Below are 14,693 nucleotides of genomic sequence, written 5' to 3' on the forward strand. Positions count from 1 at the left end.
ATTACATATTAAACGATATACAGTAAGTGCTTAATAAATATTTTCTACTTTTATTATTTTTGATTCATGGGTAGGATATGTTACATAATTATTCTTTTACTGACTTCTAATCATTCTTCAGAGCATTTTTTTGGTTATTATTTTCACTTTTTTCCCTCAGTAGATTTTGAAAAATACACTGCATGCCTTAGTAATATGATTTTATAAAAAAAAGTTTTCTCAATTTAGAAAAAGAAGAAAATGATGTTTGTTAATATTCTAATATTGTCTACATGAGTAGATGATGTAGGTCATCCAAGTTGAGGGGAACTTTTTTGGCCTTAGCACCTGGTGGTCAAGCTTCATGACCAATGCAGCTATGCATTTTATCAAAGTTCCATTCAATTTCAGTTTAAGTACTTAAAAGGTGTTCCAAATTTTATCTTCCAAGTTTTTTTCTTTTCTTTTCTTTTTATTACCAGGTTTTCTCATTGTACTAAATACCACAACATATCCATTAAACTCTACTAAGACTTAATCATTACAGATTATACATTTAGTGTGGGTACAAGTGGCAATGGAATAGTCACTATCTTTGGCAAAGCATCTTAGATTTTACAGAAAATGACAAAATAATGAGGTGCACAGAAAACTTGAGAATGTCTCCTTGGGAAGGGTGGTTAGCTCTTCATCAATTTGGTCACTTAGATCTCTGAATGAGCTTTAGGGTTACTATTGTCAATTAGGAAATGTTTTCACACCCTTCACTCTTAAAAATTTCATCTCAACACTCACGGGACAATGGCACTTGTTAGACTTGTCAGGTCAGTATTCTTCACTTTTTATTATTCTGACCCTCTACAAAATTCCCACAATCTAACTTTATTTGGAAAAGTTATAGGCATTCCTAGTAAAAAATGTCTTCTTCTCATGGTATAGTGAGTTGCCCAAACTTTCCCTTTGAATCACTTGGACTATTCTTCTTGATTTTTTTCCTTGATCCAATCTTTGAGGACGAAACTACACATCCAATTAGTTCCTGCTTTCTCTGCCTTAGTTTTGGTTCTCCTCTCTCACCTAAACACTTAGCAGTTTTCTAGTTAGTGTTTTGTGCATCTAAGTTCACCACATTCAACGACTTCTTTACTCTCACAGGGATAATCTTCCTAAAATGTAGAACTGTCTGCAGAGTTAAAAATTATGTTTCCACAATGTGAATATAAGGCCCTTCACATTTCCACTTCGTACCAGTGCTGAAGCCTCATTGTTCACTGCTCTTTGTTCCTTTTCAATCCCTACAAACATAACCAAACTACAGAGCTATGAGGTTAATAATGAGTATGGTGGGACTTGCCATGCTCACACCTCTATACCTTTGTGTATGTTTTTCCCTATGTCTAAACTAAACATTCTCTTTTGAACATTTCCCACACAATTCTTTAGAGCTCAGTTCAGGGACACCTGCATGACTCAGTTGGTTAAGCATCTGTCTTCGGCTCAGGTCATGATTCCAGAGTCCTGGGATCGAGTCCTGCATCAGGCTCCTTGCTCATTGGGGAGCAGCTTTCTCCCTCTGCCTGCTGTTCTCCCTGCTTGTTCATGTGCTCTTTCTTGCTCTGACAAATAAATAAAATCTTTAAAAAAAATAAAGCTTAATGCAAAACCCTTTGTTCCATAAAGCCTTCTCTCAGTACTTAAGCAATAATTAGCTGCTCTTTTCTCTGAATTTCAAACTTTTCAGTACACCATTATATTAAAGGGCTTATCATATTAGCTCATAGACTTAAATTAAAAATTTGCTTCCTTGCTAGATTTTAAGTACTAATTGAGCAGAAACCATGCATTACTGACCATTATAACTTCTCCTATTTCCACAATGCAAGGTCATTTCTACATGGTATGCCCTTCTGAAAGGCTAGACACTTTAGTCATAAGATTCTAGGGAAGAAACCTCAGGGTTTATCTTTCTTTATACAGACTTCATTGAATGCTTATAAATAAAAAGTGTTATCCAACAGTACTTGATTTAGGGATTAAAAAATTAAAATAACATTGTCATTGACATAAAGCAGCTCATGGTATAGCACAGAGACCTCTAAATACTCAGATAATGAAATATAAATAAATTGTGACATGTACTCTAATGTATAAAAAGGTGTGGAATCACAAAATAAATTTTAGTTGATTACTGATTTCTTACAAGATCAAAATATTCTAAAAATAAACATAAAAGTGTTCAAAATACTTGCATTATATTATTATTGTCCTCTGTTTTACTGAGTTGTAGTACGTAAGTGGTATCATTTTGATTTGTAATAATCCAGGCATTAAACTTCACATGGTCTGAGAAAATATACTCCTCTTGAATTCCTAATAAGCAAGGAGCCAAGACTTTCAATTTAAAAGGAAAATTTATTATTTTTATATACATCTATATACTTTTCATAGACATTCAGAATACTTTATCAATAAAGCCAGGAACCTTTGAAAAAAATGCATACATAAAATTTTCTGATGCATTTGAATAAAAATAGTAAAATTTTGACATAAATAACATTTTCAATATCATTTTGTAAGAATTTCATTCATGCTGTGGATTCTAGTTTTACAATTTCAAGAAGACCTAATTTCAAATGAATCAAGAGAAGGAAATCTGACATTGAAGACACCAGGAAGTTTATTTATTTCAAAATTGGTTCAGGTAATATGACTTATTGAAACATCTTTCTTGCTCTATTCAACAGTTTCATTTTATCTTTTATCACTATACAATCGACTTAGAATCTATAATAGCACTCCAAAGAATGGAATAGCTTCATGAGAATTGGTATATTTAATATTATTCTAACAATGTTAATATAAATGAAACTTCAATTTCTGTTAATATGTGATATACTTTAATATGTTTAAGTAAATATTGTGTCCCATTTAAATCTGTGCTAAAGATCATTATGTTCATCCACTTTTTTTTAATGTCAGAAAGAGTAAAGAAAATTTAAAAGGAGCCTAAGTTGTTGATGAATTTAATGGATTTTTAGTTTCAATTGATTATGTTAAGACAGAACTTTATCAGTCCAACATTTATAATCTTGGGAGAACACTTAGGTGCTTTTTAGTATGACTCATGCATGTGTAAGACATGTAATATATTTCATGTCTTTATTTCTCCAAGCCATCACCATTATCAGAATTATTAACAATAATCTTTAAGTTTCTGCTATAAATAATTGCGTCAGCCAGGTTCGTTTGCCTCATGCTGCAATAATAAGTATCTTCAATATCTTGAGCGACTTAAGACACCTATTTCCTGTGTAAGCTAATGTTCATTGCATGCTAGAGGAAGGGTGACCATACTCACCTCAGTGTTTTAGTGTCTCAAATATTACTGGTAGCCAAGCCTGAATAAAAGAGAGCTCTTAGCCTCCTACCACCCTAGAAATGACCTGTATCACTTGTGCTCCAGGTTTGTTGTCAAGACATAGTCACATAGTCACATGTCCTCATCCAGCCACAGTAAAGCCCTGTGCCAAGAAGGGAAATGGGTGTATGTGGGACACAGCACACATGAATATCACTGCTTAGGAAATGAAATATCTGCAGGAAGAGTTACAGAGAATTTTCACTCCCCTCAAGATATCAGTAATTTCATCTGAAATGTAATCTTCATGAGAGAAACTACCTGGAGTTTTTTGGGGTTAAGTAAAATGGTAAAATGTCCTCTAATTTATCTTCTTATTTCATTCGGAAGGAAGGGTGAAATAAGATTTTATACAAGTTTACATGTGTATAGCAAATGGTTAGTCAATATTTTCTTTAAATTCTTGAGGTCCAGGAACTGCCAGTACTCTCAATTTTCAGAAATCACTCATATCTTGAACATCTCTATGCTTCAGGTTTCTGAAGATGGAGATTCAATCAGTTGAACCATACAATTTAACTGAATACCACTCATAAGACTGATCTGAAGGTTTCATAAATAGATCCAATATGACTTAGAGCCCAAGTATCCTTAAGATCTTCTACAAAACTAGTAAGCAGTACAGTTCTAGGACTTTCAGCTTTATACCTGACAGCAATGTCTTTAATTCCTCAGCATGGAGGTAGATTGAACATCTTTTTAAATGCTATGACTTCGATATAATTTGGTCTATCTTGTTTCTGTAGAAAGTGATTCTGTTATTCACAAATAGAAGAGTTGGTTTTATTTTTGTAAATTTGCTGTTTCTTCTACCTCGATGCCATTAGACCACAATAAAGCCACTACTGGTCACTTCCAGCCACTTAAAGCCTTAATTCTCTTTAAGAATGGAATGCTAAGACAGAATTCATAGCAATAGAAGGTCAGAAGGGGTCTATATTCTGTAGTCCTAACTTACACAGACTTGTAGAACTTGATCAATTGGAATGACAACCAAAAGGATTAGGTGGAGTGGTTTGTGTCCCTTAAAGAATGTGAGCAGAAGTAGAATTCTTTTCAAACATTTTATGATGTTTTAATTTCAAACATTATGATGTTTAATTTTCAAACATTTTATGATGTTTCACTATTTCACCTGTACAGGCACCTAATTCTTCTCTTGGTTGCTCCTTTGGCTCAGTGTGCTTGTGACTAATAGCCTTAACATTTGAAAACATGTCAACTTTTCAGAAATCAAGTGCTTTTCCTTATGAAATAAAATTAGAAGTCTTTATGGAATGATGTTCACATGGAGAAAAAATTACAACACTAAATGACTAGCAATAGTATTCCTTAGAGATGGTAGCTTTCCTAACACACAAAAAAGGGCAGGGTGGGGTCCGTTGTACTGCTCCCACCTGTGCAATGCAGGCTGGAAGATGAAATAGAGTGATTCCACATCATACTTAGAACAGAGCCTTTATTAAGCATCAGCTTGCTTTAAAATCCTTTTGGTTTTGCCATAACTCTCCATTCATTTAAAAAAGTGGCACTTGAGTGATAGAATCCATTTAAGCTCACAAAGATTTTTGTTTACTTGTTTTTTTTTAAATATGTTCAGTTACGAAAAGCTTCTATTTGCCATGTATAAAATGTTTTAACTTATTACAAAAAATACCATAATGCTGCTTTGTAAATTTTGCAATTATTATCCAATAATTCAAAGCCATTTATTAATGAAGCATTAGGCTAAATAGGCCTTTGTGGTAAATATAATCCTAAAATAAAACCTAACGGCTCACACCTTTGTATAATCTTCTCTTATTGAATGTCGGTTAGACTTGTAATTTTATTTCTAAGCAGAGTATGACAAAGATTGTGGGATATAACTATTGTGATTATGTTACATTATAGGGCAAAGGTGATGAGATTTTGTAAATGCAGTTAAGGTCCCTAATCAGTTGACTGTACGTTGATCAAAGGGGTGATTACTTTGAGTGGGACAGATATAATCAGTTGAGTTTGGTAAAGGAAGACATAGACATTAGGAACAAAAGAAGGCTTCCTGTTATCCTTGAAGAAGCAAATAGTCATTGAGGATAAGGCCATGTGGTTAGAAATGGCAGGAGACCTCTAGGAGCTGAAGGCTTCTAGTCATAATCACAAGAGAGAAATTCTTCTGCTGACTAAGTGAATGTAAAAGACTATCCATCATCTCAGATAAGATGCCAAGCCCAGCCGATACCTTGAGGGCATCCTGTGCATCCCTGAGAAGAGGACCAACCAAGCTATGCTTTGATTCCTGACCCACTGAAACCATATGATATTAAGTGGGAATTGTTTTAAGCCATTCTATTTGTGGTAATTTGTTATACAGCAAAGAAAACTAAAGCACCCTGCATGAAGATCTATTCTCCCATCTCACAACCTTGATATTGTATTGAGAGAGACACGATGTATAAACTTACAATAACAGTTAAACTATAGGAGTCTTCATGGGAGATGTCAAAAATAGATCGATAAGGGTTTTGAAGAAAGAGTGAGAAGTTCTTTCTGACTGAATCAGGGGCACTTCATGAAGAAGGCAGATCTGTATTTATTTAAATATGAAGAAATTCCTCTAGGTGAACATAGGAAGGGCGTTAGAGCCGCTGACTTACATGAATAGAGACGCGTTGGCAGCCGCACGCAGAGTTATTTACATCGTATGGAAAGCATGTAAAGGGAATAATGAGGGTTCAGGTTGAAAAGTAGTTTGGAGACTTGTAGATAGTGTACCTAGTGTGGGTCATTACGGAAGCTGTTGTGATGGGGAGAGAGTTGAGATGGTCTTCCACTTACTACTTCTATGACCTGGTGCAAATTATTTCCTAAACCTCACTCTTCTCGTGGAATGGGTAAGGAGGAGACCTACACGGTAGTATGGCTCATTCAATGACAAAGGGACTAGGGACTAGAGGTTATTATCTCTAGCATCTTTGGCCATGGTGTGGAGAATGAAGTGGAGGGAAGAGGTTGCAAAGACAGGTTAGGAGATACTGTGATGGTTTTGGACCAGCCTGTGTTAACGGTAGGAATAAAATGTGGGAGAGAGAGATGAGAAGCTGGAAGGATACAAAGAACCAAGTATACTTTCTTGCCACTATAAAACACTTCTAAAAGCAAAAAAAAAAAAAAAAAAAGTATCACAAGATATTAAAAGTTCAAAAAAATTAAAAAAAAAAAAACCACTAAAACATCCTTGTTTTCATTCCTGGATCCAATCTATTGTTTGACATCTTTACTATATCCAGTATTTTCATTCCTCAGGCTGCCCTAGGCAGAAGTGATTTTGTTGACTAATGAAAGTGATTAAACATTTTGAAACGTGGAATGACGTAATCACATCTGTTCTTGGAGAACACAAGCATCATGACATGTGGAGGGCAGACAGGAGCAGAGTCAGGCAGCAGTGGGTAGAGAGCTTCAGGTGGTGCCATGTGATATGGTAAAGACGCCTGAGGCCTAGGTGAGAGCCATGACATCAGCAGTGCAACGTTGGAGCTTTAGACATAATCCAAACGGAGAATTTTTGGAATTTGGTGAATGAGTGAAGGATATGGAAGATAAAGAAGCGATTCTAGTGGTATCCTGGGCACCGTTTGCATTGGCTCAAACAGCAGATGTTGCACATCTGTCCCCATTTTCCTGTTCAGTGACATCAGATTTTTACTTGACTTAACCACGGTGTGAAGAATTACAACGCTGAAATGGCAAACATTGTAAATTAGGACATTTTTAATGAAAACTGCTTAAACATGTACCCCCACTCCATTGAATTCTTAGTTTTCAAGTGGAAGCTAAATAGCTAGGAAGATGGTGGTTCTATGAATTGAGGAAGGTTAAGCTGAGAGAGGAAAAATTTGAATCAAAAAAGGTAAATGCAGTAAAAGAAGCATGACTCTGGTGGAAAAAGGCAATAGATACGTTTGCCTGAGGGCTTCTTGGATTGATTTTCCAGAGGTAAGCCCTGTGCTTGATACTTGGTTTTATATTCCTCTAATGTTGGCTGACTAACTTGTGTGGTTTTCAATAAGGAAATCCAGCAGGAGATTAGAAATGTGAAATTTGAATTTAAAACTACATACACAACTGGACACACACACAGAGAATATAGCATCATCTATATGGGATTATAGTGGAAGTAGTAGCATAAAAGGATTTCATTAAGAGACTGTGTGGAGATATAAATAGAAAAAGGCAGAATTTTAAGCAATTCATGACCAAAGGCATTTAAGAAGAGAGATAAAATGGTACTGTCAGAAATCTAGTGGGGGGAAGTGAGAGCCGGGGTGAAATGTTATAAATCAGACGAGGTTGAAATCTAAGAATCTGCCAGAGAATTTGATGAGTAGGGGACAGCTGTCATTCAGATGGTTGGATCAGAATCCACATTTAAAGTTTCTTAAAATGTATCATTGTCACAAGAATTACCCGGAGGCTTTGTTAACACAGATTGTGAGACTCTTCTTAGAGATCCTGATGCAGTGGTCTGTATCCATATGCAGGAAGTCTGTAGCGTGTTGTTTCAGAAACATTGTGGAAGGGATTGAGACATACTAGGGAGTAGGATATGGTACTACAAGATTAGAAGCCTAGGATTCTCTTTCTTGCATTTTGGCAGAAACTGGAGAAGATAATAGCATTGGAATTTTTACCAGAAGTGGATTTGTGAAGTATATTTTCAGGTTAGAAGTGAATTGAATATGTTGATTAAAAGAGTGTGTAAATCAGAGAACAGAAAATGACAATGATGTATAAGAAACAGAGGAAAAATAAGTTGGTATGGGCCTATGGAGGAGGGAGAAGTGGGTACTTACTTTTAGAGATGGCCAGGGAAACAAAAGGCTTTAACATCTAAATTAAGTAAAAAAAAATATGTTTGTTAAACGAAACACTTAAATGTCGAGCATATTGTACCATATTCAACTGATAAAAATAACAAATAGCACTTAATGTTTTCATCTTAGTATCAAATAAAATGTATCTAAAAAGAAAGTGATTTCCTTTTAAAAATTAATTAGTTTTTCTCTATGGTTAAAAATTCCATTCATACTCAAAGGCTTTTCATTCCTTTTTTTCTTTCTTCCAAATAAATACAGTTAAGAGCAAAGGTCTACTCTTCTCCTAAAAATGGTTGTATAATTGGGAAATCACTGTCTAATTAAATTAATTTTTACCATTCTAGAGATTTGAAACAGATAGACATTTTGCGCAGTGAATTGGTTAGCGAGGTGTTAGAAAGTCTGGAGGAGCAAAGGGTGAAAGGAGTGTTACTCAGAGATTAGGAAGTTACTCCCAACCATGGACGGAGGCCACCAACCTGCCCTGGGCGTTGAGCCAATGGCACTGCTGCTGGAGCACTTTTGTGGCACCGCCCTTGCCACCCCTGTGGCACCTGCATTCCCAACTGTTGCACCTGCCGGAGCTGGAAGCATAATAATGTCTCCCTTCCTCCTACTTCCCGTTTATTACAAGCATCTCCACTGGCCAAATCCAGCTAACTCCCATTTTGCAAGGGAGTTTTGGAACTATAGTTTTCAACCTTCTAACTCCTGTGATACTGAGAAGAGCACAAAAAGGTGAGAATGGGGCTCAACAGCCAATGGCCAGCATACTCACCTATACCTTCCCCAAAGAGAAAAACAGGGTGCTCAAGAATATATAAGGATCATTTGAATAATGTGAGAAAAGCCAGGAAAATACAATGTTAGAAGAGATTGCATGCATGTCAGCCGAGTTGTGAGATTCAGATGTCTTTTTCTGCCTTTGTTCATTATAATTTGTTCATTAGTGGCCTAATCCAAAACTTTTCCCATGACCACTGAAAACACACACACACACATACACACACATGTATGTATGTATGTATGTATGCATGCATATTTGCAAGTAAGTAGCTTATTTATAGAACAGTCATAGCATGGATTTGATAACTTACTGAGTTATTCAGGAACTATTTATGGAAAGTTTGCTATGTGCATTTTACCGGGTCAGATGGGGAGTAAAATCGGTAATGTCAGCCAACACTTACTGAGAACTGCTTTTGTGCTTGACACTTTTTTAAGCATATAATATGTAGTATCTCATGACATCCTTACAGCTACTCTATGAGGTAGGTACTCTCGCTGTATCCATGCCCCAAGTTATGACAAAGTAACAAAAAAACAACAAAAGAGGAAGAACAGAGAGTTTATGCAACTTGCACATCCCATTTCATAGATGGTATGGTAATCAGAGCAATAAGAATTTACAGTATGCTAGGAGCAATTAATTATGTATCAAAACATTTAAATATAAAGTAAAAGCTTCCATGTACCATAAGAATTACGCAGAATAAATTGAGAAAGTACTTACTTAGCTACAACGTTTTTCCATGTCAGTATGAATTCTAATTGTGTAGTCAATATTCAGATATATTTTATGAAATTTCTTTTATTAAAATCACCTAAAAGGGGTGTGTGCGTGTGTCTGTGTGTGTGTGTAAAAATATAAATAATTTTTCAAGACCACTTTTCTGAAGTGTTTACTTTGGAAGTTATTGGAAATTTACAATATATTTTCAGGACAGTGACATCATATTTAATTCTGAGACCATTATGGAATTTCTAAACTTAGAAAGAGAAATATTTTTATATACATTAAGGTATGTTGAAGTCTTGACATCATTTCTACTCTAGCAAGAAAAACTTAAGAAGACTGAAATGGTATGCATATATGCAATGTGATATATGTGTGTGTTTATGTGTATGTATAATGTATGTCATATTATTATATATTAAAAATTATATTTTGTATATATATAATGCCATGTGGCATAGAGACCAGCCACAGAAGAGCACATGACACCATTCCTCCTTTTCTGAGATCATACAGTTTCCCGTAAGAGTCTCCACGATGACCTTTAAATGCTAACTAGGCTCCCGATCACTGTCTTAGCAGCGAGTTGTTTAATTTTTTCTGACACTTTGTGCAAACATCAGGTCAGGATGTCTCAGACAAATTAGATAATTTCACTAGGAATATTTCTAATGAAATGACAATGTTTAGATAATCAGAATCATTCCAACCACTAGAGTGTATCTTTTTTCAATATTAAAATTGTGGCCGTCTATATAACTTATACAGCAATTCATGGAGGCAGATTTCACGGACCCTTTCTTTCTTGTGATGTGAAGGAAAAACAGAAGCAACTATTTAAATATATGAGCCCTATTTATCAAAGAATTTCTGGTTAAGAATTACGATGGATAATAGAGCCTAGAGAAACTGTGGAAGAAAGATTAAAGTGGAGGAAAGAATGGCAAATCTAGGTTATTTGAGAGAAGAGCATACGGGGATGGAGGGAGTTGTATGCAGGTGGGTGTGGGGGTAGGAGTACGTGCAATAAAACATTCAAGTGTTTATAATTGTGCAAAGATTCAAAACAATGATTAATCTTGAAAATGAGAGAGAAAGAGAAAGTACATTTTCTTTGAAATTTCAAGAAAATACAACTGGTGTTTCTGTTTTTTGTTGTTTTTTTCCCCTATTATCTCAGACCTTGGGTTACATCTTATGTACAATACCTAAGAATGAATCATTAACTTCAGGGTTTCTAACCTTTGGAGAAAGAACCTGTTCCTCTTAAGGATAATAAGATGTAGTCTGAAGAATTTTTTACCTAGGGACCAAGGAGAATCAGTATTAATATCTGTACTATTTTATATATTTCTCTGGGGAAACTGCACATCTGTTTTTCTATTTATCCTCACAATAACTTTGTAAAGTGGGAAAGACAAATATTACGCTTCTCATTTTATAGATGGGAATCTGGGGTCCATTAAGGTCAAATGACCTGCTAACGCTGAACAAGCAAGATTAGAACCCAGAGCTCCTGATGCCTTATCCAGAGGTATTTCTAGCACCCTGATGGCTCCCATGGAGGCCTCTTGAAAGCGACTCTGCCACAGAAGTGTAAGTTAACTTTTCTTCCTTTGAACAAGTTCTTTTCATTCGCTTTATTTTCCCGAATTAGGAATGTTGAGAGGGCTAACACCTTAGTGTATGTACGATGGATTTTTCCTATTAGGTAACAGTGCCCTTTGCTTCACCCACCACACAGCTGGGCTAAGTAATTCTAAAGGAATGTTGTCATGCCAAAGACTCAAGAAAAAGTAGGTTGGGTAAAAATCAATTTATTAAAACAAATCCAGGTTTTTTCATTGGTTATACTTTTAAGAGCCCCTTGGTTAAACATTAAGGTGTTCTTACCACAGAAATAAATAATAATTTTATGTGTTTGGATATATAGCAAAAAAGTAAAAAAGATTACACTTTCTGAAAATGTGACTGTTTACATAGCCCTAGAATGTGTACTTTCAAAGAACTTAGAAACCAGGCTCATAAAAACACAAACAACAGTGCTTTGACACATAGCATTAGACTGTAGAGTTATTTTGACGATTGAATAATAATGCCATATATTTTTTTCTCTTAATGATTCACTTAGTTGATTTGTTGGTAAGTTCTATCAGACAACTCTCAGAGATGGATTTGTTCCAGGTGTTCATTAAAAAAAAAAAGAAAGAAAAAAGATATTCGTCAAGCCGAGATTAAGGTCTAGTTTTGTTTTCCTGTGGCCTAGAACTTGGCTGGGTTTACTCCACGTGAGATGAAACTCATGTGATTTTTTTTCCCTCTGCAATCTAATATGTCAGCTTACAGAGGATTCATAGTGGTCGGTCCTAAGAGATTACTCCCAACGGTCCGTTCCCTTTAAATAGAATCTCCTTGAAATGACAATGGGGTGTATATTTCACTCAGGGCAGATACACATTGATAGTTGAGTTAGAGTACTAGATTTTCTTAGATGTTTCAGTGAATTCACAATGCTGAGTGAACTGAAACCTAGAAAAGGAGAGAATGGCACCAGTGCTCTAATAAGAGCTGGGGAGACAAGCTGGGTCCCTTTCATTGCCCAAGGACAGGTGGTAATGAGTAACAATCTCTAAACATATAATGTGACTCTTGAACCAAATCCTGTATTAGACAGTACTCTAAGCTTCGGTATTTGGAGAGCTGGGTCAGAGAAGGGACTGATCCACTGGCAGAACAGAATGGAGGCCAAATGAGAAGTCAAGGGTATGGGAAACGTGTTGGTGTGTGTGTTGGTGTGTGTTTTGTTTTTCATGACATATTTATTTTTTTGCTCATTGGGTGAAAGAAGGAGATAATGAGTTGAGGCACTGTAATTTGGACTTCCCTGGTTTAAATGGGTAACAGCTAAATGGTGAATTTTGGGGTTCCATATTACAAAGGAAGTTTGTCAGCACATCAGCTGTCCCTTGAGGGTGGAAAACATTGGTGGAAAACAGCATAGCCTGCCTAATAAATGCAAAAAGCATTTCTACTCAAAAAGTGCTAGGAGAAGAACTGTCAGCTATTCTACTCACAGGTCATAACTGGAGATGGATCCGTAAGAAATCTCTGTGTTTGTCTGATGGAGAATCTTGGCTAAGAATTTTCAAATTGCTCGGTTCCTCCAGGAATTCTAGCTTTGGGTAGCATATTTGAGAGATCAGTATCCATACTTTGACTAAGATATTTTGCGATGTCAGTAACATACGTCTTTGGTGGAGTAAGGGCAGTTTCTCCACTGATGGTTCATCTCCAGTTTTCTAGCATATATTTCTACTCTTGAAAGGATCTGAATATCATACAGTGGATCAGGGATTTTATAGTGGCCTGAGGAATGGGCACCTCAGTTGAATCATTGTGTGGGGATCAGGGAAATGGTGACAGTTACACTGGTATAGAACAACTTTCATGCCAGTTTCTCTTCTAGACAGTTCATGTATAAATAATTCACTGAGTCCCTCACAATGACCTCATTTTACAGAGGAAACTGAGGCACAGAGAAGTTGGAGACATCGTTCAAGTTCTGAGAATTAGTAAATGGCAGAGCTGATATTTCCTCCCTGGCAGTCTGGTTCCAGAGTCTCATCCCCCATAGTGTATAGCCCCCCAGGAAGTGTGGGAAGCAGTCCCACTGTGGTCTGTGAAATCTTACTACCTCTCTCACCTAGGAATTCCACCTCCTCATACACTCTGTCCTCCTACCTGGAACTTTCTCTACCAAATCTGCCCTTTTGTCTACTTAAATTCCTTAATATACTCTCATAGGAAGGTCTCCATTTCTCAAGTTTTCATCCTTCAGAAGTATAAAATGAGAGAAAATCCCCACTCCCTCAGTAAAGTGGAACCCCGATACAGGAAGGAAAAGGATTCTGACTGAATTACTTCATCCTGAATGAGAAAGGTTATTGGTAATCTTGTATTTGCATTTTTAAAAGGAGCAAGAATCAAGAATTACTAAATTAATCTTTAATTGGTCAAATTTCGGGCAATCTACACAAAGTTTAAAATGTATAGGTATAGGGGCACCTGGGTGGCTCAGTCGGTTAAGCGTCCAACTTTTGATTTCAGCTCAGATCACGATCTCGGGGTCGTGAGATCAAGCCCCGAGTTGGGCTCCACATTGAGTGTGGAGTCTGCTTAAGATTCTCTTCCTAGCCCTCTGCCCCTCCCCCACCTGTTTGTACATGCATGCACGTGTGCTCTCTCTCTCTCTCTCTCTCAAAACAAAACACACATATGAGTATATTGGGTTAAACTAAATTTATGGTTACGGCAAAAATGCTTGAACATCAGCAATCTCATTTGGTTCAACCTGACAATGTAGGATCAAGGAGGAGCTTCTTGTTCCCTATAAAACCAAGTACAGCACACACACCCATCTAACAATAAGACTAGTGGTTAAACCCAGTCCAGACACAGGTAGGAGCCTATGGTGCTATCTCCTACGCCCTTAGGGTGTGTTTTTTGAGAGCTGCCATTTTTTTGTATATACCTGCTTCACTGGCCAAGGAAGAGTGGAGTCTTATGTGCTTTGGAGTGGCTTCCCCACCAACAAGAAGCCACCTACAGAAGTGGCTTTGTGAGTACTGTGTAAAATGAGCCCTTGTTCTGATCAGAGTGATGCTTTCTCAAGAGGCTGCTAGCAATAAAAATTGCTATTTGCTCAGCTATCTCACTTGTCCTGGTAGAAATACTTCCAGTCAGAATTGGATAAACCTGTAGTGAAGAGTATGAAAGGATGTTTATAAACTTGCCAAAAGCAAAAATATTTTATAATGTCCGAAAAATTCCCATTTCAACTTTGTCATATTTGGTATTTTTATTTTTTAATTTAAGTATAATTAACACACGCAACACACAATGTTACATTAGTTTCAAG

Source organism: Ursus maritimus, unplaced genomic scaffold, assembly GCF_017311325.1.
Source record: "Ursus maritimus isolate PB19 unplaced genomic scaffold, ASM1731132v1 scaffold_4, whole genome shotgun sequence".
NCBI lineage: Eukaryota > Metazoa > Chordata > Mammalia > Carnivora > Ursidae > Ursus > Ursus maritimus.